This window comes from Caretta caretta, chromosome 1 (genome assembly GCF_965140235.1).
Source record: "Caretta caretta isolate rCarCar2 chromosome 1, rCarCar1.hap1, whole genome shotgun sequence".
NCBI lineage: Eukaryota > Metazoa > Chordata > Testudines > Cheloniidae > Caretta > Caretta caretta.
Genome location: NC_134206.1, coordinates 204,723,385 through 204,747,072, shown reverse-complemented (window position 1 = coordinate 204,747,072; position 23,688 = coordinate 204,723,385). Strand labels below are relative to the sequence as shown.

General features: G+C 46.4%; 1 long non-coding RNA gene across 1 annotated transcript in view; it reads right to left on the bottom strand.

Moving 5' to 3' along the window:
- The window catches only part of LOC142070611 (uncharacterized), a 100,262-nt gene that overhangs the window by 9,926 nt on the left and 66,648 nt on the right, over nucleotides 1-23,688 (bottom strand). The gene's annotated exons all lie outside the window — the stretch shown is intronic.

Here is a 23,688-nt window from a genome sequence, read left to right as displayed (position 1 = left end):
AGAGTGAAATGGGATTGGTACTCTCAGCCTAGATCCCTTTGGGCATTTGTCTATGTTAGACAATCACGTTAAAATCTGGCATAATTCAACATGATTAGCTGGTTCCGCTCAGGAAGGAACTAGAGTCACAGCGGGGGGCTGCAGATTCAGACTGAGGTGCATTGGCAGAACCACGTGGGGAGCCCAGGACTGGTATAGCCGCGGGGGCTGCAGAGCAGGAGTGAGGAGCATTGGCAGAGCTGTGTGTAGAGCCCAGGGCTGGGATAGCCTGGGAGGGGGGTTGCAGGTCAGGAATGAGGGGCATTGGCAGAGGGCAGGGAGGGAGACACAGGATTGGAGCTGTCTGTACTATGCCTAGCTCTAGTTAATGCTACGAACTCTTAACTTTGATGAGCACAGAAATCACCCACGCACATGCCAGCTCACTAGATTTATAGGGTTAAGATATGTAATAATTAATTAAAGGGTAATAGTCTTCATTTATCTGATATACGTGGTAAACTAACTGACCCCTCAGTCTGATGGGCATTTAGATAACGTCCAGAATCCTTTATTATGAAAAAAGTAGCAAGAAGCACCTAATGAAATACAAAGGTGAGTAATTACATTCTGCACATCTTAATTTCCTCTTGCAGTTTAAACATTATGGGAAACTTCTGCATTAGGAATACACGATTTAGGTTATGTCTACACTACGGACCTTACAGAGGTACAGCCGTACTGCTACAGCTGTGTCCCTGTAAGGTCTCCTGGGTAGCCACTCTCTGCCCGCTAGAGAGAGGTCTCCTGGTGGTATAATTAAACCACCCCCATTGAGTGGCGTTAGCTATGTCGGTGGGAGAGCCTCTCCTGCTGACATAGTGCTGTCCACACCAGCACTTTGGTCGGTGAAAACTTATGTCGGTCAGGGGGTGTGTTTTTCACACCGCTAACTGATAAAAGTTTGACCGACAAAAGTGCTAATAAAAAGAAAAGGAGTACTTGTGGTACCTTAGAGACTAACAAATTTAATTGAGCATAAGCTTTTGTGAGCTACAGCTCAATTCATTGGATGCATTCAATGGAAAATACATTGGGGAGATTTATATACACAGAGAATATGAAACAATGGGTGTTACCATACATACTGTAACGAGAGTGATCACTTAAGGTGAGCTATTACCAGCAGGAGAGCGGGGGGGGAGGGGGGGAGGGGAAATCCTTTTGTAGTGATAATCAAGGTGGGCCATTTCCAGCAGTTGACAAGAACGTCTGAGGAACCGTGGGGGGTGGGGTGGGGGGGAATAAACATGGGGAAATAGTTTTAGTGCTAGTGTAGACAAAGCCTTAGGAACTATCATACTGGATCAGACCAGCAGTCCAGTCTCCTCTCCTTTGGCCGATACCAGATGCCTCAGAGGAAGGTACAAGAAACCCTACAGTGGACTATTACTGAATAGCCATCCAGGAGGCGACAATTCCTCCTATACCCTCTCAGTTAAAGGTTCCTTCCCTAAACTGTTGTGTTGTATTGCATGTTGCTGTGCAGTGTGAAAGAGCTACCAGGATGCATACCAGAGCTCATCACAGTTCAGTGGTGGGAAGGCACTGTGATTCCTCCAGTGGGAGTTTGGCTGAATAAGGACTGAGCAAAAACTGAGGGCTGCATTCTGCAACTCACAGAGTTTGTCATAATTGCATGATTTTTAGCTATCTCAGTGTAAAATTCTAGTGGAGACAAGGCTAGATTTTAACTCAAAGTATATAGTCAAGGTAAACACCGTGTGTGTGTGTGGGTATAGGGCTGAGCTCAAACACCTACATCGAAATAAAAACTACCTCTACCTTGTCTCCAGTGGGATTTCCCATTGAGATGGCTGTCTTGAGTAAGCTACCTCCATGTAAAACACACCTGTTCTTGGAGTATAGGCATAGCCTCTGTCGTGATGAGTAGCATCTTACAGATGACTAGTTCCATTGATTTCAATGGTATTATTTATGGAGTAAGGTACTATTCAATGGATGAGGTTTTCAGAAGCATACAAGTGATTTGGAAGCACCAGTTACGGTGAAAATCAATGGGAATGATGCTTTGGAAAATCCTAGCTGACGTGACTAAGGTTAGCAGCAAATGGTCCCTGAATAAGGGTGCCAGGATTTGATCCATTCCAATGAACTATGTTTGTCACATTATGGTTTTTCTGGCACAAAAATAAAAAGGCAGAATTCTTCTGTCACCCTAGCGCTGTCTACACCAGGGGTTAGATCCGCTTAACTATGTCACTCAGAGGTGTGGATTTTTCTAGGCCAATGTAAGTTCCCATTGTAGACCAGGCCTAACTTCTGTGATCCTATGAAGTCAGAAGCTCCATGTGTGTGGGCTGGGTCTTGCTTTCTTAGGTTTATCCTGCTCCTGTCTCATTCAGCTTTATCAGAGAAAGGGATAGGCTCTTGTAAGAATTGGCCCAGAGTTTTTCAATACTCCTCAACCCCTTCCAGGCAGCAGATCTTGTGTGGGAGGGTGACACCATCCAACCCCTGACTCGCCTATTTCCTTTAATCATCAGGCATTGAGAGGGAGGGGGAAGGGTAGACTGTCTTGCAGGGGAGTATTTGCTACAGTTACTTTTGATTGAGCATTGCGCTATGTTGAATGGAGGACATTATTATTCACAAAAAGGCATCCTAGAAAGCTTCAAAGCAGGGCAGAAAAACTTCAGGTTTTAATACTAATTAGAGGAGCCTGTCTCCCAGGTGTGAAGTGTTTATCTGTGAAAAGCAGGAAATAGTGTAGCAAAGGAGAAACTAGAGAACTGAAGATCCAATAAATGGCTGAATGGATTAAAAAAAAAAGAGAGAGGAAAAAACCAACAACAAAACCACAGAAGATAAAATAAGATGCTGTGCTGAATATGAAAGGTTTGCAAAACAGATCAGGGTTTATTTCCAAACTCAAAAAAAGCTGAAAATAATACAGTAATCTGGAGCAATAAGAAGGAAAGATTTTTTTTAATTCATATTATTTTGTAAGGATTTTGCTTTGTTTGTTTGTCAAGGCTACACTTGTTCTTCACGCAGACCTTGTCCCACGTCATGACAGCTAGAATTGCATGAAATGTTGGCAACAGAACCCCAAACCTCCCACAGGTTGGCATCAGTGGAGTCACATAGGAGTAACAAGCTCTCTATGGTACTTACATGGCCCCATTGCTGTAGTACCTGAGCCTCTCACAATCTTTCGTGGATTTAGGTAGGGAAATCACTCCCATTTTACAGAGGGGGAGCTGGTGCACAGAGACACTTAAGGGTATGGCCACACAAAAGCTATGAGGTGTGATTCTCAGGACAGGTAGACATACATGCGCTAGCTGCAGCAGCATGGGCTAGCCACCCACTGCAATCCCACCTGACCCCCTGAGTGCGTACTTGGGTAGCTAGCCTCAGCTGCCATGGCCACATTGCTACCACCAGGTGCTAGCTTAAGCAGCACTAGTGTGTGTGTCTGCATAGCTGCTAGGCATACACCAAGTGACACAGTCACACAGAAGGGAGAGATCAGAACCATAGGGGGGAAGGGAGGAACAGTTTGTCCAGGATCCCCAATTTGAAAGGGTCCCCAGAATGACTAAGGGGTGGCCAGGCCAAATTTTGAGTGAGTGACATTGCAACCTGGAGCATGGGGTCACACCACCACTCAGGTTTGGCACCCGCCAATGAAAGTACAGGGAGTGACTCACCCTCCCGGGCTGCGCCCAACTCCCATCATCAGGCCAGGTGCGAGGTGACCCACCAGACCAGCAGCCCTAAGGTTGGAGTGGGGTCAGAGATATTGTTTCCAGTGACCGTGGGACCAGAGCTCAGGGAGGGCAGGTTTGGAAGCGGATCCCAAGCCACATGCAGGGCAGATTTCAGGGTGGTAGCCGTGTTAGTCTGTATCAGCAAAAAAACCCAAAAAACAGGAGTACTTGTGGCAAATACAGTAGGAAGATATATCTTCCTACTGTATTTTCCACTGCATGCATCCGATGAAGTGGGTTTTAACCCACAAAAGCTTATGCCCAAATAAAATTGTTAGTCTCTAAGGTTCCACAAGTACTCCTCATTTTTTTCATGCAGGGTGGAGCCACCCCATCATCTCCCTCCCCTTCTTAAAGTCTTTTGTCTCCATGGTAATATTTTTTGAAGTGTGGGGAACCTCAGTTTCAGATTTTTGCCCAGGGTCACCATAAATCTCTGTGTGGCCCTGGAAAAAAAACAGGGACTTGAACCTGGATATCCCCAATCCCAGGCTAGTATCTTCTGTTTGCATTCAGAACAGAATTCCACTACTTTCTGAGATGACTAGAGAGAAATTCAATCAGAACAAAAAAGTTAAATGGGGAAATTACAAGGCAGTATTTAAAAACGAATGAACATGTTTCAAACTCTCCTTTGCTAGGAATCCGACAGCTGTGTAGCCCCAGGGGGTCACCATTTTAATGACAAACCCCACAAGAAACACAGCCTGTGAACACACATCAAGACAGGAAGATCAGAGCTGTACCTCCTAGAGATGGAGAGAACAGCAAGAGATAGCCATAATACTTTTAGTTAGAAAATGGCAGCAGGGTGCAAAGATGCAGACTAACCAAAAAGAAAAAAAATAGAAATAAACGACTAAATAAAAATTAGCATTTACTGTAAAAAGATGTATAACAAAAATGCCTAAAGAATGTGATAGAAGTTAACACTAACATAATTATATAATCCGTGATAAGCTCTCACCTCTCCTGCTACTTTATTTAATTTCTCCATTGGCAGATAGGACAGGAAGGGACCTCCTGAGTCATTGAGTCTAGTTCCCTGCTATCACAGGCAACCCTGTCACGTAATCCCATTCATAAATTTATCAAGCTCTATTTTAAAAGTAGTTAGGTTGTTGGCTCCTGCTACTCCTACTGGAATTATCTCCTTAAAAAGGACACAGCAGAAATAGAAAGCATTTGGAGCCAGGCAATGAAAATGACTTGATGCCTGGAAGGATTTTTGGATAAGGAGAGATTGAAAAGATTAGGATATAGTTCAGACAGAAGATGAATAACAGGTGACATATTAATTAATGACAAGAAGTACTTTAAAAAATACAGCATATTATTAACCTGTGGAACTCGCTGTCACAGATATCAAGAGCTTAGCACAATTCCAAAAAGGAGTAGTGATTTCTACAGATAGTGAGAACATCCCAGTTACATTAGGTAAAATAAAACATTTATAAGAAATATCAGCCCTCATGGTTCAGGGCATAAATCCAACCCTAAGTGCCAGAGGTTATTAAGAAACTTCCCCTGTGGGCATATTAATGGATAATTGTCCATTATGGATGTTTTATATCTTCCTCTGATGCTGGCCACTGTTGGAGATGGGACATGACATTAGATGGTCCATTGGTTTGATCCAATATAGAGATTACCACAGCCTTTTTAAGAATACGGCAATCTGCTGTTCCTTGTGTCTTTGACTGCACCACTGACCTTGCTGTCTTAATAAAACACGGCAGCTTCCCACTTCTTTATTCATATTTACATTGAGTCTAATCTACTCTTTCATGCATTTCACAGTTATAGTTATAGTGATTTTGCCATGTTTTACTTTGGATCAAGACACAGGAAGCTGAATGACTCGCTTAAGCCCCTGCAGTGAGTCAATTGCCGCTGTTCTGAGAAATCTTCCTGTATCTTTACAATCTCTTTATGTTCTTTCACTTCTCCTCCGAAGGACATGCAAACAGTGTGGCGGTGCATGGTACTCCCTGGTGTGCCCTCTGCAGCTGAAGTGATGGGTCAGGGAGCAGAGGTGTCATAAATATAAAAGGGAAGGGTAACCACCTTTCTGTATACAGTGCTATAAAATCCCTCCTGGCCAGAGGCAAAACCCTTTCACCTGTAAAGGGTTAAGAACCTAAGATAACCTCACTAGCACCTGACCAAAATGACCAATGAGGAGACAAGATACTTTCACATCTGGATGGGGGGGGGGGAACAAAGGGTTCATCTGTCTGTGTGATGCTTCTGCCGGGAACAGATCAGGAAGACAGCCTCAGAACTTCTGTTAAGTTAGTAAGTTATCTAGCTAGAACTGTGTTAGATTTCCTTTTGTTTAATGACTGGTAAAATAAGCTGTGCTGGATGGAATGTATACTCCTGTTTTTGTGTCTTTTTGTAACTTACGGTTTTGCCTAGAGGGAGTCTCTATGTTTTGAATCTGATTACCCTGTAAGGTATTTACCATCCTGATTTTACAGAGGTGATTCTTTTACCTTTTCTTTAATTAAAATTCTTCTTTTAAGAACCTGATTGACTTTTCATTGTTCTTAAGATCCAAAGGTTTGGGTCTGTGTTCACCTGTACAATTTCGTGAGGATTCTTATCAAGCCTTCCCCAGGAAAGGGGGTGTAGGGCTTAGGGGGATATTTTCAGGGGAAGATGTCTCCAAGTGGGCTCTTTCCCTGTTCTTTGTTTAACATGCGTGGTGGTGGCAGCATACAGTTCAAGGACAAGGCAAAGTTTGTACCTTGGGAAAGTTTTAACCTAAGCTGGTAAGAACAAGCTTAGGGGGTCTTGCATGCAGGTCCCCACATCTGTACCCTAGAGTTCAGAGTGGAGAAGGAACCTTGACATGGTGGGAGCGGTGGGATCATTTTGAACCAGAAGCACAGCAGGATTTTAAAAGGCTGTGTAAAAGAGGATTGCAGCTGTAGATTCTGTCTCTCTGCCTGAGGGACAGAGCAGCAGGCATAACAAAAGGATTTTTCTGTAGGCTGAGAAGGGCTATCAGAAAAAAAAAACATAGGTATCAGGTTACAGCACAGCAAAATTTTACAAGCCAGGTTTTTTGTTTTGTTCTGTTGTTTTCTTTCTAACTGTCGGGTGAAAAGTTAGTTAAAAACAGAGAGGTTAGGATGACAGAAAGCAAGGCACAAGACAAACTGGAGTTAACCAGACTGGAAGCAAAAGAGAGAGAAAACGAATACCAGAGAGCTATGGAGGTAGCAAAAGAGGCAGAAAAAGCCCAGGAGGCTGCCCACAGGAGAGCTATGGAGGCAAGGGAAAAAGAAATGGAGGAGAGGGGAAAAGAGAGGAAGCATGCACTGGAGATAGAGAAGGCAAAGGCTCAGCAGAATATACCGGATAACCCTAACAATCCTTACCCAACAATCCACAAATGGGAGCGACTATGTCCACAGTATGATGAATCCAGTGATATTGCTGAATATTTTCTCACCTTTGAGAGACTGTGCACACTCCATCAAATTCCTGAAGCTCACAAGATGACCATATTGGTCGCAAAATTGAGTGGAAGAGCTCTGGACATATTCAATAAGATGCCAATTGATGAGGCTTCTGACTATAATAAATTAAAGGATTTGGTTTTAAAGCAATTTCAAGTTACACCTGAAACTTACAGAGTAAAATTTAGAACCCTTAAGAGAGGACCTGGACTAAGTAATGTGGCTTATATAAACCAGATGAAGGATCTGTTAGATAAATGGGTCAAAGGAAGGCATGTAACAAGCTTTGAAGGAATGTGTGATTTGATGATACAGGAGCAATTCCTAAATATGTCCAAGGATGATATAAAACAGTGTTTATGGGATAAGAAAATGGACTCAGGCGGAAGTCTTGCTTCTTATGTTAATCAATATGAGCAGTCCCAGACCGCCAGAGAGTGGGGGGAAACTGGAACAAAATGGGTGGAGGAAGGAGAGAGGAACAACCCTGGTTGCAGTTGGAGTGGGTACCCGAAGGGACAACCTCAGACCACACTCTACTACGGGGGGCAGCCCAAGGCCCCAGCTACACCCCAAGGAACACTCCAGACACCTTATCATCCTGCCACACCGTTTCCAGCAACCCACCTCACCCCAGTGACCCGTCAGCTGGACGATGTTTTATTAAATGTAACGAGACGGGGCATGTAAAGGCCAGCTGCCCCAAGAACCCCAACAGATTACAGTTAATTGCACCGGAATCACACCAGAGGTCCTCAGGCCCAGATACCTCCCAGATACCCTCAGAGCGGAGGCAAACTGTGAGTGTGGGTGGGAAGAAGGTCACCGAGTGGAGGGACACTGGAGCACAAGTGTCGGCTATCCATGCTTCATTAGTAGACCCCATTTAATCGACCCAGAGGTCCAAGTGACGAATCAACCCTTCAAGTCAAACTTGCCTGCAGCCAAGTTGCTGGTCCAGTACAAGGGCCGGTCAGGAACATGGACTTTTGCAGTCTGTAATGATTATCCCATCCCCATGCCGTTGGGGGAAGATTTGGCCAATCGTGTGAAGCTAGCCAAGCTAGCTAACCAGACCCATTACCAGCACTGAATCCAGTACTTGCAACCCCAACACCAGAGGGCCCCACCAAACCTGAACCGGCAGCAGCCGATAACCCTACACAAGGGGCTCAGCCGGAGCCTGAACCCCAACATAGTGCACCTGCAGAGAGCAGTTCACAGTCAGCGGAAACAGCCCCATCCCCTACATCGCTTCCAGAGGGACCAAGCCTAGGTCCACAATCCAATGAGGAACTGATGTCTCCAGCATCAAGGGAACAGTTCCAGACAGAACAGGAAGCAGATAAAAGCCTCCAGAGAGATGGACAGCAGCACGAAGCAACCCACCGCCTCTCAGCTCTTCTAATTGATCAAGGTTTGTTGTAGAAAGAGGACTTTTACACAAGGAAACTCTTTCTGGTGGACACCAGGAAGACTTGCATCCTCAGAGACAGTTGGTAGTTCCAACTAAGTACCGGGTAAAGCTATTAAGCGTAGCCCACGATCATCCTAGTGGCCATGCTGGGGTGAACAGAACCAAAGACCATTTGGGAAAGTTGTTCCACTGGGAGGGAATGGGCAAGGATGTTTCTACCTATGTCCGGTCTTGTGAGGTGTGCCAAAGAGTGGGAAAACCCCAAGACCAGGTCAAAGCCCCTCTCCGGCCACTTCCCATCATTGAGATTCCATTTCAGCGAGTAGCTGTGGATATTCTGGGTCCTTTTCCGAAAAAGCCACCCAGAGGAAAGCAGTACATACTGACTTTCATGGATTTTGCCACCCGATGGCCAGAAGCAGTAGCTCTAAGCAACACCAGGGCTAAAAGTGTGTGCCAGGCACTAGCAGACATTTTTGCTAGGTTAGGTTGGCCCTCCGACATCCTCACAGATGCAGGAACTAATTTCCTGGCAGGAACTATGGAAAGCCTTTGGGAAGCTCATGGGATGAATCACTTGGTTGCCACCCCTTACCATCATCAGACAAATGGCCTGGTGGAGAAGTTTAATGGAACTTTGGGGGCCATGATACGTAAATTCATAAATGAGCATTCCAATGATTGGGACCTAGTGTTGCAGCAGTTGCTCTTTGGCTACAGAGCTGTACCCCATCCCAGTTTAGGGTTTTCACCATTTGAACTTGTCTATGGCCGCGAGGTTAAGGGGCCATTGCAGTTGGTGAAGCAGCAATGGGAGGGATTTATACCTTCTCCAGGAACTAACATTCTGGATTTTGTAACCAACCTACAAAACACCCTCCGAACCTCTGTACCCCTTGCTGAGGAAAACCTACAGGATGCTCAAAAAGAGCAAAAAGCCTGGTATGATAAACAAGCCAGAGAGCGATCCTTCAAAATAGGGGACCAGGTCATGGTCTTAAAGGCGCTCCAAGCCCCTAAAATGAAAGCATCATGGGAAGGGCCATTCCCGGTCCAAGAGCACCTGGGAGCTCTTAATTATCTCATAGCATTCCCCACCTCAAACTGAAAGCCGAAGGTGTACCATATTAATTCTCTAAAGCCCTTTTATTCCAGAGAATTAAAGGTTTGTCAGTTTACAGCCCAGGGAGGAGATGACGCTGAGTGGCCTGAAGGTGTCTACTACTACATAAGGAAAAGTGCTGGTGGCGTGGAAGAGGTGAACCTCTCCATGACCCTTGGGTGTATGCAGTGACAGCAGATCAAGGAGCTGTGCACTAGCTATGAGCCAACGTTCTCAGCCACCCCAGGACTGACTGAATGGGCATACCACTCCATTGACACAGGTAATGCTCACCCAATTAAAGTCCAACCTTACCAGGTGTCTCCTCAAGCTGAAACTTCTATAGAACGGGAGATCCAGGATATGCTACAGGTGGGTGTAATCTGCCCCTCTGGCAGTGCATGGGCATCTCCACTGGTTCTAGTTCCCAAACGAGATGGGGAGATACGTTTTTTGCATGGACTACCGTAAGCTAAATACTGTAACTTGCCCAGACAACTATCCATGCACAGATGAACTATTGGAGAAACTGGGACAGGCCCAGTTCATCTCTACCTTGGACTTAACCAAGGAGTACTGGCTGGTACCGCTAGATGAATTTGCCAAGGAAAGGTCAGCCTTCACCACACACGTCGGGCTGTATGAATTTAATGTGCTCCCTTCGGGCTGCAGAATGCACCCGTCACCTTCCAAAGACTTGTAGATGGTCTCCTAGTGGGATTAGGAGAATATGCAGTCGCCTACGTTGACGACGTGGCCATATTTTCAGATTCCGGGGCAGAACACCTGGAACATCTACAAAAAGTTTTTGGCGTATGAGGGAGGCAGGACTAACTGTTAAGGCTAAGAAGTGTCAAATAGGCCTAAACAGAGTGACTTACCTTGGACACCAGGTGGGTCAAGGAACTATCAACCCCCTAAAGGCCAAAGTGGATGCTTTCCAAAAGTGGCCTGTCCCAAAGTCAAAGAAACAGGTCCAATCCTTCTTGGGCTTGACCGGATATTAGAAGCGATTTGTACCACAATACAGCCAAATCACCGCCCCACTGACAGACCTAACCAAAAAGAAACAGCCAAATGCCATTCAGTGGACCGAAGAGCGTCAGAAGGCCTTTAACCAGCTGAAAGCGACACTCATGTCTGACCCTGTACTAAGGGCCCCAGACTTTGACAAACCGTTCCTAGTAACCACAGATGTGTCTGAGCATGGTGTGGGAGCAGTCTTAATGCAGGAAGGACCGGATAGAGAGTTCCATCCTGTCGTGTTTCTCAGCAAGAAGCTGTCTGAGAGGGAAAGCCACTGGTCAATCAGTGAAAAGGTATGTTATGCCATTGTCTACGCTCTGGAAAAGCTGCGCCCATACGTTTGGGGACGGCGTTTCCACCTGCAAACCGACCATGCTGTGCTACAGTGGCTTCATACCGCCAAGGGAAATAATAAAAAAACTTGTTCGGTGGAGTTTAGCTCTCCAGGATTTTGATTGCGACATACAACACATCTCAGGAGCTTCTAACAAAGTGGCTGATGCACTCTGCCATGAAACTTTCCCAGAATCAAGTGGTTAAAATCGTCCTTGAGATGTGGAAAATAGTTAGTCTTTAAACAGTTGGTAGAATATTTAGAGGTACATGTGTCTTATTAACTCTGTTTTCTCCTAGAGCTCCAGGAAGAAATCACAGCCAGTGTTTCACCCCTATCTGTGATTTGGGGGGCATGTCATAAATATAAAGGGAAGGGTAACCACCTTTCTATATACAGTGCTATAAAATCCCTCCTGGCCAAAGGCAAAACCCTTTCACCTGTAAAGGGTTAAGAAGCTAAGATAACGTCGCTGGCACCTGACCAAAATGACCAATGAGGAGACAAGATACTTTCACATCTGGATGGGGGGGAACAAAGGGCTTGTCTGTCTGTGTGATGCTTTTGCTGCAAACAGATCAGAAAGGCAGCCTCAGAACTTCTGTTGAAGTGAGCTGTAGCTCACGAAAGCTTATGCTCAAATAAATTGGTTAGTCTCTAAGGTGCCACAAGTACTCCTTTTCTTTTTGTGAATACAGACTAACACGGCTGCTACTCTGAAATCTGTTAAATTAGTAAGTAATCTAGCTAGAAATGCGTTAGATTTCCTTTTGTTTAGTGGCTGGTAAAATAAGCTGTGCTGGATGGAATGTATATTCCTGTTTTTGTGTCTTTTTGTAACTTAAGGTTTTGCTTAGAGGGAGTCTCTATGTTTTGAATCTGATTACCCTGTAAGGTAATTACCATCCTGATTTTACAGAGGTGATTCTTTTACCTTTTCTTTAATTAAAATTATTCTTTTAAGAACCTGATTGATTTTTCATTGTTCTTAAGATCCAAGGGTTTGGGTCTGTGTTCACCTGTACAATTTTGTGAGGATTCTTATCAAGCCTTCCCCAGGAAAGGGGGTGTAGGGCTTGGGGGGATATTTTCGGGGGAAGATGTCTCCAAGTGGGCTCCTTCCCTGTTCTTTGTTTAACACGCTTGGTGGTAGCAGAAAATGGTTCAAGGACAAGGCAAAGTTTGTACCTTGGGGAAGTTTTTAACCTAAGCTGGTAAGAATAAGCTTAGGGGGTCTTGCATGCAGGTCCCCACATCTGTACCCTAGAGTTCATAGTGGGGAAGGAACCTTGACAACAGGCAATAAATAAAATAGGTAATTCTTCTCTGAAGAGAAAGAAGGGGTAAGTATGGCAGGAGCCTTCTGTGAGATGGGGAAGAAAAAAAAAGTTTAAAATGGTGCTCTCAGCCTAGCTAATTCTGTTACTTCCTCTTATGACCTGATTCAGCAGTCCCACAATGAGAGTACTTGCTTCAGTAGGTGCTACTCAACATGGAGAATGGTCGCATATGCACAACTGGCCCTTGTGGATCCCTTTATGTGGCTGGCTGGTGTAGCACACCCACTTCGCTTGATTCTGCTCTGACAACAGTAACTTTTGATTTAGAATAGGGTGAGAGCAGGATCAGATCTACGGACTCTCCCACGGGTTTCTTGCTTTCTATCTGCTTACATGGTGTCCACCAACATAGTATCTGAGCACCTCACAAACATTAGCAAATTATTATTATTTGTCTTACCATAGCGCCTAAGAGTCCCTGTCATGGACCATGACCCGACATGTATCCTCACTACCCCGTCTGCGGCAGATCTCTGTCATTGGCCCCATCTTACAGAGCGGGAAATCAAGACATAAAGAGGTGAACTGACCTCACAGAGCCTGAGCCAGAGGTGGAAATTGAACCCAGATCACCAGTGCAGTGCTTTATCTGCAAGTCCATTCTGCTACTGATATATCAATGCAGATGATAAGACTTTCTATTTGGATATTAGGATATTCTGGATACATTTCCTCTTTGGTCCTTTTCATCTCCATTTTTTCTTCTCGCCTGCCACAGTTTCTCTGTGGTCCTACTGTGATCTCTACGGTGGAATTTCCATTACTTACACACAATCTTCTTGAACCATAAAATCCCTCTTGCACTCTGCCACTGAACTATCCTCTTTTTTTGCTGCTTTTTTGTGATCGTTATTTTTCTGGGGTGTCAATCCCTTCTGAGACCGTCATAAAGTGAACCTTCATTTGTGGAATTGGCCCTACATTAGGAGTCAATGTGGAATTGGCCCTACATTAGGAGTCAACATGGGCCTGAGCTGGAGTTTGGATCCCACTCTGGGCTTTCCCAAATACTGGGGTGTTAGGTACTGGAAGAGCATAGGCCAAAGGCCACAATCAGTAACAGACTGTATGCTAACTCTGTAGATTCCAAGGCCTGGCCTATGCTAGGAACATAGGTTGGTATAATTACGTTGCTCAAGGATGTGAAAAATCCACCCCCCTGAGTAACACAGTTAAACTGACCTAACCCCCCAGTGTAGATAGCACTAGGTTGATGGGAGAATTCTCCCATCAATCTAGGTACGACCTCCTGGGGAGGTGGATTACCTACACCGATCTTCACTGAAGCACTACAGCGGTGCAGCTGCACCCCTGCAGCATTTTAAGTATAGACAAGCCATGATTCTCTAACTCTTCCCTGGCGGCTGTTCCTAGTGAGAGCTGTATATGTATCCAGGGATCATACAGTCAGCACGCTATTCTTTCCATCACCCTTTTCAAGGCCCCTGTGGTGTACTTAGAAGCAGGTAAAGAATTCACAATGAACAATGTATTTGGCGAGTTTAGCATTTTTTTTCCTGTTTGCAAGTTGTCTGTGCCCAGATTGTAGCTCTTGCATATTTCTTTCCTATTGAAAACCAGCTGACTAATGCTTGGTGCATACATAGATCAGACTGTGGGTCACGTGCAGACTCTTTGCTGTAAGTATTCTTTTGAGTAGTCAATATTCAAGCTGCATGACTGGTCACTGAAGTGACACAGTCTTGTTCCTGTTCCCTTACTAGATGACTGAGCTTTAAGTACTTCTGCCAGAAATGAGGTTAGTTGTGTGATTAAATGGGTTTCACCTGTAGGCTGGAAATTTGCTTTCCATGAACTTTTGTACAAGGAAGACTTGCTTGTCTGAATGCTCTGAAAAAGCAAATAAAAGGGAGTATGAAAATGGACGGAGTGAAATTATATTTTGAAATCATCAAAATGCTTGTGGGTAATCTCTCTTGCTAGTCTCCTGGGTCTAGTCATGATGAACCTCCTTTACAATATACAAAGCGTTTATCTGAACAGTTCCTACCAGTATACAGTAGTGACCTGCAGTACCAAGTTGAGGAAGCCCTTTTTATGGCAAATTTTAAAACAGAGCAAACAAAACCCTCGTAGTACAATAGGAACAAATAGTCCTGGATGGTCAAGGAGATGGATTGAATGCGATGAAATAAATCTTTTCTATCTCTAGACTCTGAGTCTCACAATATCATGTCAGTATAGTAACTGGAAATCCAGTCATCATAGCTACGGAAGCATTGCCACCAACCCAAACCCCACACACTTTCAGTGTCATGAAAGTGAGACTATGTTCATCTCAGTATAGCTGGGAGAACTTTGCATGTTACCTCTGAACAGAAGGAACAAACAGGGATGACTCATCAAAGGCAGTACATATACTGGGTTATGTGAATTTCACCCAACACACTCTCCCAAGTGGGTCAGAATAAATTATTGATGGAAAATACTTTGGTCTACTGCACGGAAATTATAGTCATGGGTGCTCTAAGTCAAGATACCTCAGGCTAGATAAACAGAAGGAGAGTGGCTTTATATTTAGCCCCAAGTCAGCCTTTTAACTGATCTAATAGAAAAAGACCAGAGTTAAGACTCAGACCAGCAGGACATACAAAATTGTTCAAATTGAGGCAGCTCTAATGAAAGGAGTGTGATTTTAAAATGATGCACGATGGAAATTCCTTGTAGACTTGGTACAATGCATTAGAATTAGTCATTGCAGTAAGGCTGGGTGGAACACATTAGTAGTAGAGTTGCTGTGACGGATAAATAGAATGCATTAGCATAAGAGCAATTACAATGGACCAGTAGAAAATATCAGAAAGTATCAGGATGAACTGGGTGAAACACACCAGAATTTGAGTCACCATGTGTCGTGGAAGGCACAAGGTCCTGAGCATTGCTCATCCTAATATAGTCATTTTCAAAATGATGAACTATTAGATTGGCTATCATGTTATCTACTCATAGTATGGAATATAGTCTAGAGCCTAGCCCAGAGGATTCCTAGGTTCTATTCCTGGCTCATTTTGAAACCTTGGGCAATTCGCTTCCCTCTTGATGTTTGTTTTTCCATTATGATAATGACACTATGCTTGCTCTCTTTTTATAAAGCACCAAGGGCCCAATCCTCCAAAGACTTACATGCATGTCTAACTTTCTATATCATGAGTTGTCCTATTGCCTTCAATGAGCCTACTCACAGTGTGTAAGTTCAGCACATGCGTAACCCTTGCAGGATTGGGGCTTTAAAGCACTGTGGATGAAAGGTACTTAAATGAGTGTTGGTGGGCCCATGAGTCAACACAATGTAAGTATGGTCCCATCAACTAGTCAGGCTAGTGCAATTTTTATTTTTGCTATTTGTTGGGGGTTTTAATATGAAGGGGTTACGTGTGCTTTTAGAAGCTTAATAGACCTGCCGGATAAGAAACGTAGGTGTGCCATTGAATGGCTGTATCTGTGCCCAGAAATCACTCACCTAGGTCCACAGGAGACTGAGCAGAGACTAGAAAACTCTTTCCTTTCTGATGGATTCTAGACTGGGCCCCAGACATGAATGCTTCATTTCACAACTTTATCCATGGATCTACAATATGTTCCTGAGCTAGTTAAAATTAAACTTAGCTATCAAAATGCTAAACTTGATAGCTCATTTATCTTTCTGTCTCACAACTCTACATTACAATACAGCTGTGATTGATCTTGCATCTTCAAGGTACTATATGGTATAAAAACTAAGAGAAGATTAATTAAAAGCTGTCGCCTCCAGACAGGTTTTTAAATAAGTTTTAGATTTAGACAATATATCAGCTGAAGCAGAAAGATCCCAAGACCAAGAGCCTGTAACTCCAAGTGTGTTTCTCTTCTTTCTGCTTTGGGACAATGAAATAGCTCCACTCATGGTGGACTACCTCAAAGATTAATTTGGCCAAGCACATTGGTGCGGTGCAGCAGAATGCTGTCTCTTATTTGTAGTGTTGAGAGTGATGTCCTTCAGGACTTTCACCAGGGTCAAGATGTCATCAGAGCATCTGAGTGCAGAGTTATGGGAGACAGTATTAAGGTAATTTTTTCAGTCAATCTTTAGGCAACAGTAACATAGCAACTCACATGGACTGCACTTAAGTCATATGCAGACATTCTCAGATAATTAATCTATTAGTTATCTGACTGAACTAAAATATCATTCCCCCCACCCCCAAGCTCCAGCCCGAGGCACAACATCTACACTGCTATTTTTAATGCCATAGCGTGAGGTGTCAACCCAGGCTCTGAGACTCTCTGGTGCAGGCTGTCACTTGCTGGGTCGACATATCCTAAATGGCCTAAATTGGGCCCACATTTAGCTGCAGTTGCACCACTGGGCTTGCAGTTACCTGAGTCTAGAATTTGCAAGTGAGCAAAATGGAAGGTGGTGTTTGAAAACAGGGGCCAGTGTATGAGAATCCTATCAGTTTCTGTAGAATTTCTGGCTAGAAAAGTCCACTACATAGTCAGTTCTCATGAGATTTCTGGAAAAGCTTTGCATACTCAAATGGATTGAATAAGTGGAAGATAAAGCCTCTGGGCCATGTTTTCCAAAGTGCTCAGCATGCACAATTGTAGCTTGGCCTCTTTGTTCAGGTGCCTAAATGGGAGCTGAGCCAGGGGCGGCAGAAGCTTCTTGCACCCGAACCGTGGCCCCATTCCCCTGAGCTGCCCCTTCCCCCAGAGCCCTCGTGCTGCCCCTTCTCTCTGAGGTCCCGCTTCCACACCACCTCTTCCCCCTCAAGACTCCTCCTCCTCCCCCCGCCCCGTTCTGGCACCCCTGAGCTGAGCTCTTTTCAAAGTCTGGCCACTTATTTTGGTGCCTAAATGGGAGCTGTGGGATGATGAGCACTTTTGAAAATCTAGCCCCTGGACACTTGGGTGCTAATTTAAGGCAGCAGTTCTCAACCACGGGCCCGGAGCCCCCGGGGGGGGCTGAAAGCAGGTTTCAGGGGGTCCGCCAAACAGGGCCGGAGTTCGACTCAGTAGGGCCCAGGGCAGAAAGCCTAAGCTGTGATGCTGAAGCCTGGGGCCCCACTCCCGCCACCCTGGGCTGAAGCTGAAGCCTGAGCAACTTAGATTCGTGGGGCCCCTGTGGCAGGGGCCCCCAGGCAATTGCCGTGCTTGCTACCCCCTAGCACCGGCCTGGCTTTTCTATGCAGAAAAAAAGTTGTTGTGGCATAGGTGGGCTGTGGAGTTTTTATAGGAGGTTGTGGGGGCCTCGGAAGGACAAAGGTTGACAACTCCTGGTCTAAGGCAAACTGGACTAAACCTTCTTTGGCTTGTCCATCCCCAGTCAGAGATGAGCATCTAGTGACAGGGAGGTGGAACAGATGCAGTTGTTAGGGATCAGGTCATAGGCACGTAGGCGCCAACTTTCCCCAGCGCCAGTGGGTGCTCGCGACCCCCCCCATCCCCACCCCAACTCCACCCCTTCCCCAAAGTCCCCTCCCCAACTCCGCCACTTCCCTGCCCCTATTGGACCCCTCCCCAAAACCCCACCCTGGCCCTGCCTCTTCCCCGAGCATGCTGTGTTCCCCCTCCTCCCCACACTTGTCGGGTGAAACAGCTGTTTCGCAGCAGCAAGCGCTGGGAGGGAGGGGGGGAAGTGCGATGCGGTGCGCTCAGGGGAGGAGGCGGAGGCAAAGGTGAGGTGGGGGGGGCGGTGCAAAGCACCCATCAATTTTTCCCTGTGGGTGCTCCAGTCCCGGAGCACCCATGAAGTCGTCACCTGAGCATAGGCTGTCTGTCCCAATGGTCAGAGCAGATCAGGGAACAGAGCTGAGGGTAGCTCCACGTCAGCTGCTGATTTCCAGAGCCAGGGGTCATGCTAGAGACAGAGTCAGGGACTGAACATGAGGATTGGAGCCAGGGTCAGATACTAAATGCCAGAGCCTAGAGTCAATCCTGAGTAAGATATCAGATCCAGGACTGGCAACTGATGGTCAGAAGCGAGACATAAGGGCAGGCACCAGAGGAGAGGCAAGGATCAGGCATGGAGTAGGAGCCTGGTGAGAACCAGGAGCAAAGCCAGGGTGGGCTAGGAGAAGAGCAGGGATCAGGAACAGGGTTGAGTGCAGGCACAAGCAGGGTCCAGTGCAGCAACAGGAAATTACTTAGTTGCTCAGACAACATCCTGTACTTCTGTCTTAAATAGCATGGCTCCACTAATTGGTGGGGCTGGGTGATCCTCCAGCCAGAGCTCCCATGCATAGGCGGTGAGTTATATAAGCCTGTGGTGTCTGTGCTCCACCAGTATTCAGGAACATGGGCCCAGCTCCACCAGTGTGTGGGCTTATATTTTCAGAGCAGTCCCATCCATAGGATGGACCGGGGCAACTGCCCCGGGCCCCGTGCTTTGAGAGCCCCTGTTCTTCAGGGGGATGCAGGGTCCAGGGCAGCCTGGAGGTTTAGCAGGGGGCCTGGCGCCGGCAACAGCGAGCAACTCGGCCCCAGCCCGCCCCTCTCTGCCCCCTCCCCAGCCTCATTCCACCCCTTCCTCCAAGCCCCTGCCCCTCCCTGCCTCTTTCCAGCTTCCGCCCCCTTGCCTGAGCGAGGCCGGAAGCTGGCAAGGAAGGCTGGGTCCCTCACTGCTGCCAGCCCCAGGCCCCCCGCTAACCCCTCCCAGGCCACCCAAGCCCCCATGTCCCCCTGAAGCGTGGGGGCCCCTCAAAACACAGGGCCCAGGGCAGCTGCCTCGATCCATCCTATGGAGGGGAAGGCTCTGCTTGGACTCGATCTGGGCACCACCAAAAATTATACAAAGCTGGTGCCCTCGGGGTGGTGCCATGGCTGAGGCTGTACTCCTGCTAGCTCCTCGGCCCACCAGCTTTCAGCAGCCATTGGGTGGGGCCAGGATGTGACGGCTCTCTGGGAACTCGCAGGCCTGGGGTTGAGATACTGGGGCAGACGAGGGTTGAATCACCTCAGTCACTTATTAGACTATTTTAGAGCTAACGGAACGGTGCAGGAGTGATCGTCACACATGCTTGACAGGAGAAGGAGGAAGAAGTCAACTCAGCTGGAAAAAGACAAAATGGTGGTTGGTGGAGCTGTTACATTATCAGGAGCAGGGGTGGCAGGTTTGTAGAAATTTTGGTGGTGCCCAGAGCCCACCCCTGCCCAAACTCTGCCCCCCCCTTCTGCCTGCCTAAGGCTCTGGGAGGGAGTTTGGGTGGGGGGAGGAGGTCTGCGGTGCAGGCCCTGGGCTGGGGATTAGGGTGCAGACTCTGGGAGGGGGTCTGGGCTGCAGGCTCTGGGATGGAGTATGGGTGCTGAGTGTAGGCTCCGGGCTGGGGCAGGGGGTGGGGGTGCGGGTGCAGGAGGGGATGAGGGGTGCAGGCTCTAGGAGGGAGTTTGGGTGCAGGCTCTGGGCTGAGGGTGTAGGAGGGGGTGAGGGGTGCAGGCTCTGGGAGGGAGTTTGGGGGCAGGAGGAGATGTAGAGTTGAGGGCTCTGAGGCTGAGGATGAGAGGTTTAGGGTGTGGGAAGGGGGCTCAGGGCTGGGGCAGAGCATTAGGGTGCGGGGGGATGAGGGCTCTAGCTGGGGTTGAGGGGTTTGGGGCATTGGAGAGGCTCAGGGCTAGGGCGGAAGGGCAGGGTAAGGGCAGGCTGCCCTGCCATTAGTCAATGGGGGGCACTAGGACCCTTCGGCAGCAGTTGATGCCAGGAACCGGCAGAACAGAGTCAGCGTGAGCTGCAAGCTCTGGGGGACATTAGGGGGAGGTGCGGGGGGGAGGGCAGCAAGCGGGGCGGGGGGAGAGACCCGGCCACAAACATTGGTGGAGCTGGGCCCCCGGGCCCTGAATATTGCTGGAGCCCGGGCACCTCGAGTGTATATAATTCGCCGCCCCTGATCAGGAGCGTACCTAACAACACACATTTAATCCTCCTGACAGCTGAAGTAAAGCATTTATATCTGACACAGCTGCCATGAGGACATTAAAAAACTCCCAGTTTAGTGTGTACTGTGATGTCATGGCAAAAGGCCTTGATATCATGAGTCTGAGTTGGGGATTTCAGTACTGGGGTGACAAAGTGGTGTTGTAGCTCTGTCTGTCCCAGGATATTAGAAAGACGAGGTGGGTGAGGTGACATCTTTTATTGGACCAGCTTCGGTTGGTGAGAGAGACAGGCTTTTGAGCTTACACAAGAAATACAAGGTGACAATAATACTCCATTTTACAGGGACTCAGCAAAAGTCTCTTTTGGGCCCAATCCCCTCAGCTACCCTGGTATAACTCAGGGCAGAATCGGACTCTTTATCTCCCATTTACAGGACTCTATAAATTAGTTAGTTTTTGAGAAAATCTGTTTTCACTTCAATTAATTTCAATAAATGAGACAATTTCTGAGCTGTTTGGTCTACTCCCTGACAAGGTAATTAACTCTTTATATTAAATCACAGACTCACTTTCATTTCACACTAATTCCGCGCCCATATTCTTGTCTTTAAAGGTTATCTGTCCAAGATGTGTCAGCCATCAGGATCTGGTGTTTTTTCTGCATTGTAAATGGGATGCTTCTTACAGATGGTGTTCAAAACTAATTTGAATTTAAATCATGTAACAAAAGGATGTCTCCCTTCACCTTTTCAGCACTTGATTGTGTGGGTGTGAATGAATCCCAAATTCATTTCCCTTCACTGAGCTGACTACTCCAGGCACCGAGGCTAGGCAAAATCCTGCTGATAGAAAGAGGGCAATCAAATAGCTACTAGTTAGGGATGGACAAACTTGTCTCGCCTAATGTCTAATGTTTGTCTTGCAAACATCAGATATAAGTAAATTTAATTCAGATGTTTCCAGATTTGTGCTTTCCTTAGGAAAGACTGGGAAAAGGAGCAAAGACTATTGTAAAAAGAGGGAAGATCTCCCCTGAACAAGTAGGGTGAAAATGCAGCAGAGAGTGAGGCAGACTGAAAAACAAATGGAGAGTGAATATGAAAGAAAGGGCAGAAAGGGGGAGAAGGAAAACAGTAATGGAAATAGAGATACAGCTTCGGCAGTGTCCCATGGCCGCCAAGTTTTTTCAGGAAGGGCAGGAAGGTTTGAGCCCAAGCTGTTAGCAATGTATTTTATTTTTTTAAAAGGGTGGCACTCATCTTTTCAGGAAAAAGACCACATGGGCCAAAATTTTCAAACTGGGTTACTTAAAGTTAAGCACCTAAATCCATATTTAAGTACCTAAATAAGGGAGGCCTGATTTTGCAAAAGTGCTGAGCACCCAGCAGCTCCCGTTGGCCTCCAGTGAGAGCTGCTGGGTGCTCAGCACCTTTTGAAAATTCAGATGTTTATTTTGGTGGCTAAGTGCAGATGAAGGAGCCTAATCTTAGACACCCTGCCTCAACTAATCTAGGCACTGAGTTTTAATTCGGAGACATGCATCAGCTCATGATGATCTCAAAAAGCATGTGAGATTAGCAAAACCTAGAACTCCACAAAGCAAGGCCACTCCACCCTGTTTTTAATCTATCCCTCTCCTTCATTTTTCTCTCTCCCTCTGCTCCCTCTCCTTGACTTTCCTCATTATCTTTCCTCCCGTCCATTCTGTTCTCCTTCTCCCACTCTACCTTCCCATCCCCCTCTCCTCCTGTGCTTCCTTCTGAATAGGAACTGCTTTGCTATTGTTTACACGTGTGAGCAGGATTGATTTAAAAGCTGTGGGCAAATCATGACTTCCAGGGAGTTGCGGTTTGTTTTGGTTTCACCTACTCTATTGGTGTGAAGCCTTTGAGGCCTTCCCTCTCCTCCCATCCCCAGATTCTGATGTATCTGCCTCTCTTCCTCTTTAATCCTTTCACTTTCAGTTCCACAATAGGTCGGAGGGTCCTCTGCAGCAGAAGGATTAGGTGTAGTTCCATCAGTCATCCAGAGGGGCCCACTAGAGAATAACATAAGGGGTATTCCAAAGAGGGTGCCTTTAATAGCTATACAAATTACTAAATTATGCACAACCGTAGAGCCAAACAACCCCAAGATATATAAGGGATGGTGGCTCCTTTATTCCTCTAAAGAGACCTTTCCATCAAGGGGTTTACTACTAGATTCTAGCTCTGATGGACCATCAAGAGAGGCACGTCCCAACAGTGAGGAGGCACTTAGGGCTTTGAGCTCTGTCTTTTTAGATCAATCAGAGCTAGCACAGGTAAGCCTACCTGAGCTGGAAATTACATCTCCAGCTACAGTGTAGCCATACCCATAATGTGAAAGTGCTGGAATAATAAGAGAAAGTTTCAACTGCAAACAGGAAGTAGCAGCAACCTTGGGGTGACTCTTCAGTGCATGAGAGAAGGACATGGTACGTTGGAGGCCAGGGCAAGTTAGCTTTCCACCGCATTTTGTCCCACCATTGTTGGGGTGCAGGGTCCTGTGTCCCTGCAAGTGCAGATTGTTTCATTTTGAAGGTGCTTTTCAAATGCAGTGGGGATAATGCACTGCCCTTTCCTGGCTGGTATCCACAACTTTTGTTTTCTATTTGCATTCAGCATGCCTTATGTAGAAATGATTCACATCCATTTATTGCTGACTAACCTGAATCTTTCAGTCTTTGATTCTTAGGCCCGTGGTATCAGAGGCTGATGTTATCCTTCCAGTGATGGACAGGCTGAGTTTACTGGATGTAACAGCAGCTTTGGCTGCCACTGGCTATGAGGTATTATCTGCCAGCTTATCTGTGGAATCTTACCCACATGTCACTCATCTGGCATGCTGTGTGGGCTGGTGAAGAGGCATAGTGTGGAAGAAGAAAGATCTGGGTTCCATTCCCCCTTCTGTCATGACCTTGGACAAATCACTCCACTTGTCCATGCCCTTTCTACAGCCTGCACAATGGTGTGAATGAGAGCTCATCCCCTTTGTAACGTGCTTTGCAATTTATAGGTGAAAGTGCTAAATGTGAATATATGTATACATGTATAAGGCACTAATTACGCTATTATGTCATCCAGTTGTTCCCATCAGTGCATTCCTTCCTTCCTCTCCGAAAACTCACAGGGATTAGTGCTAGGTGATTGTTCTACCTCCCCCTGTTTTCTTCCATGTGGCATTCTCTAGGTTCCATCTTCTCACCCCTTTTGTTCAGTGAATATGTAAAGCTGCTGCTGGAGAAGATGGTGAGATGTTTGTGGAAGCAGCGTTATCAATAGGCTGATGAGACCAAACTCTTGCCTCCACTGAGCACAGATCACATTCTCA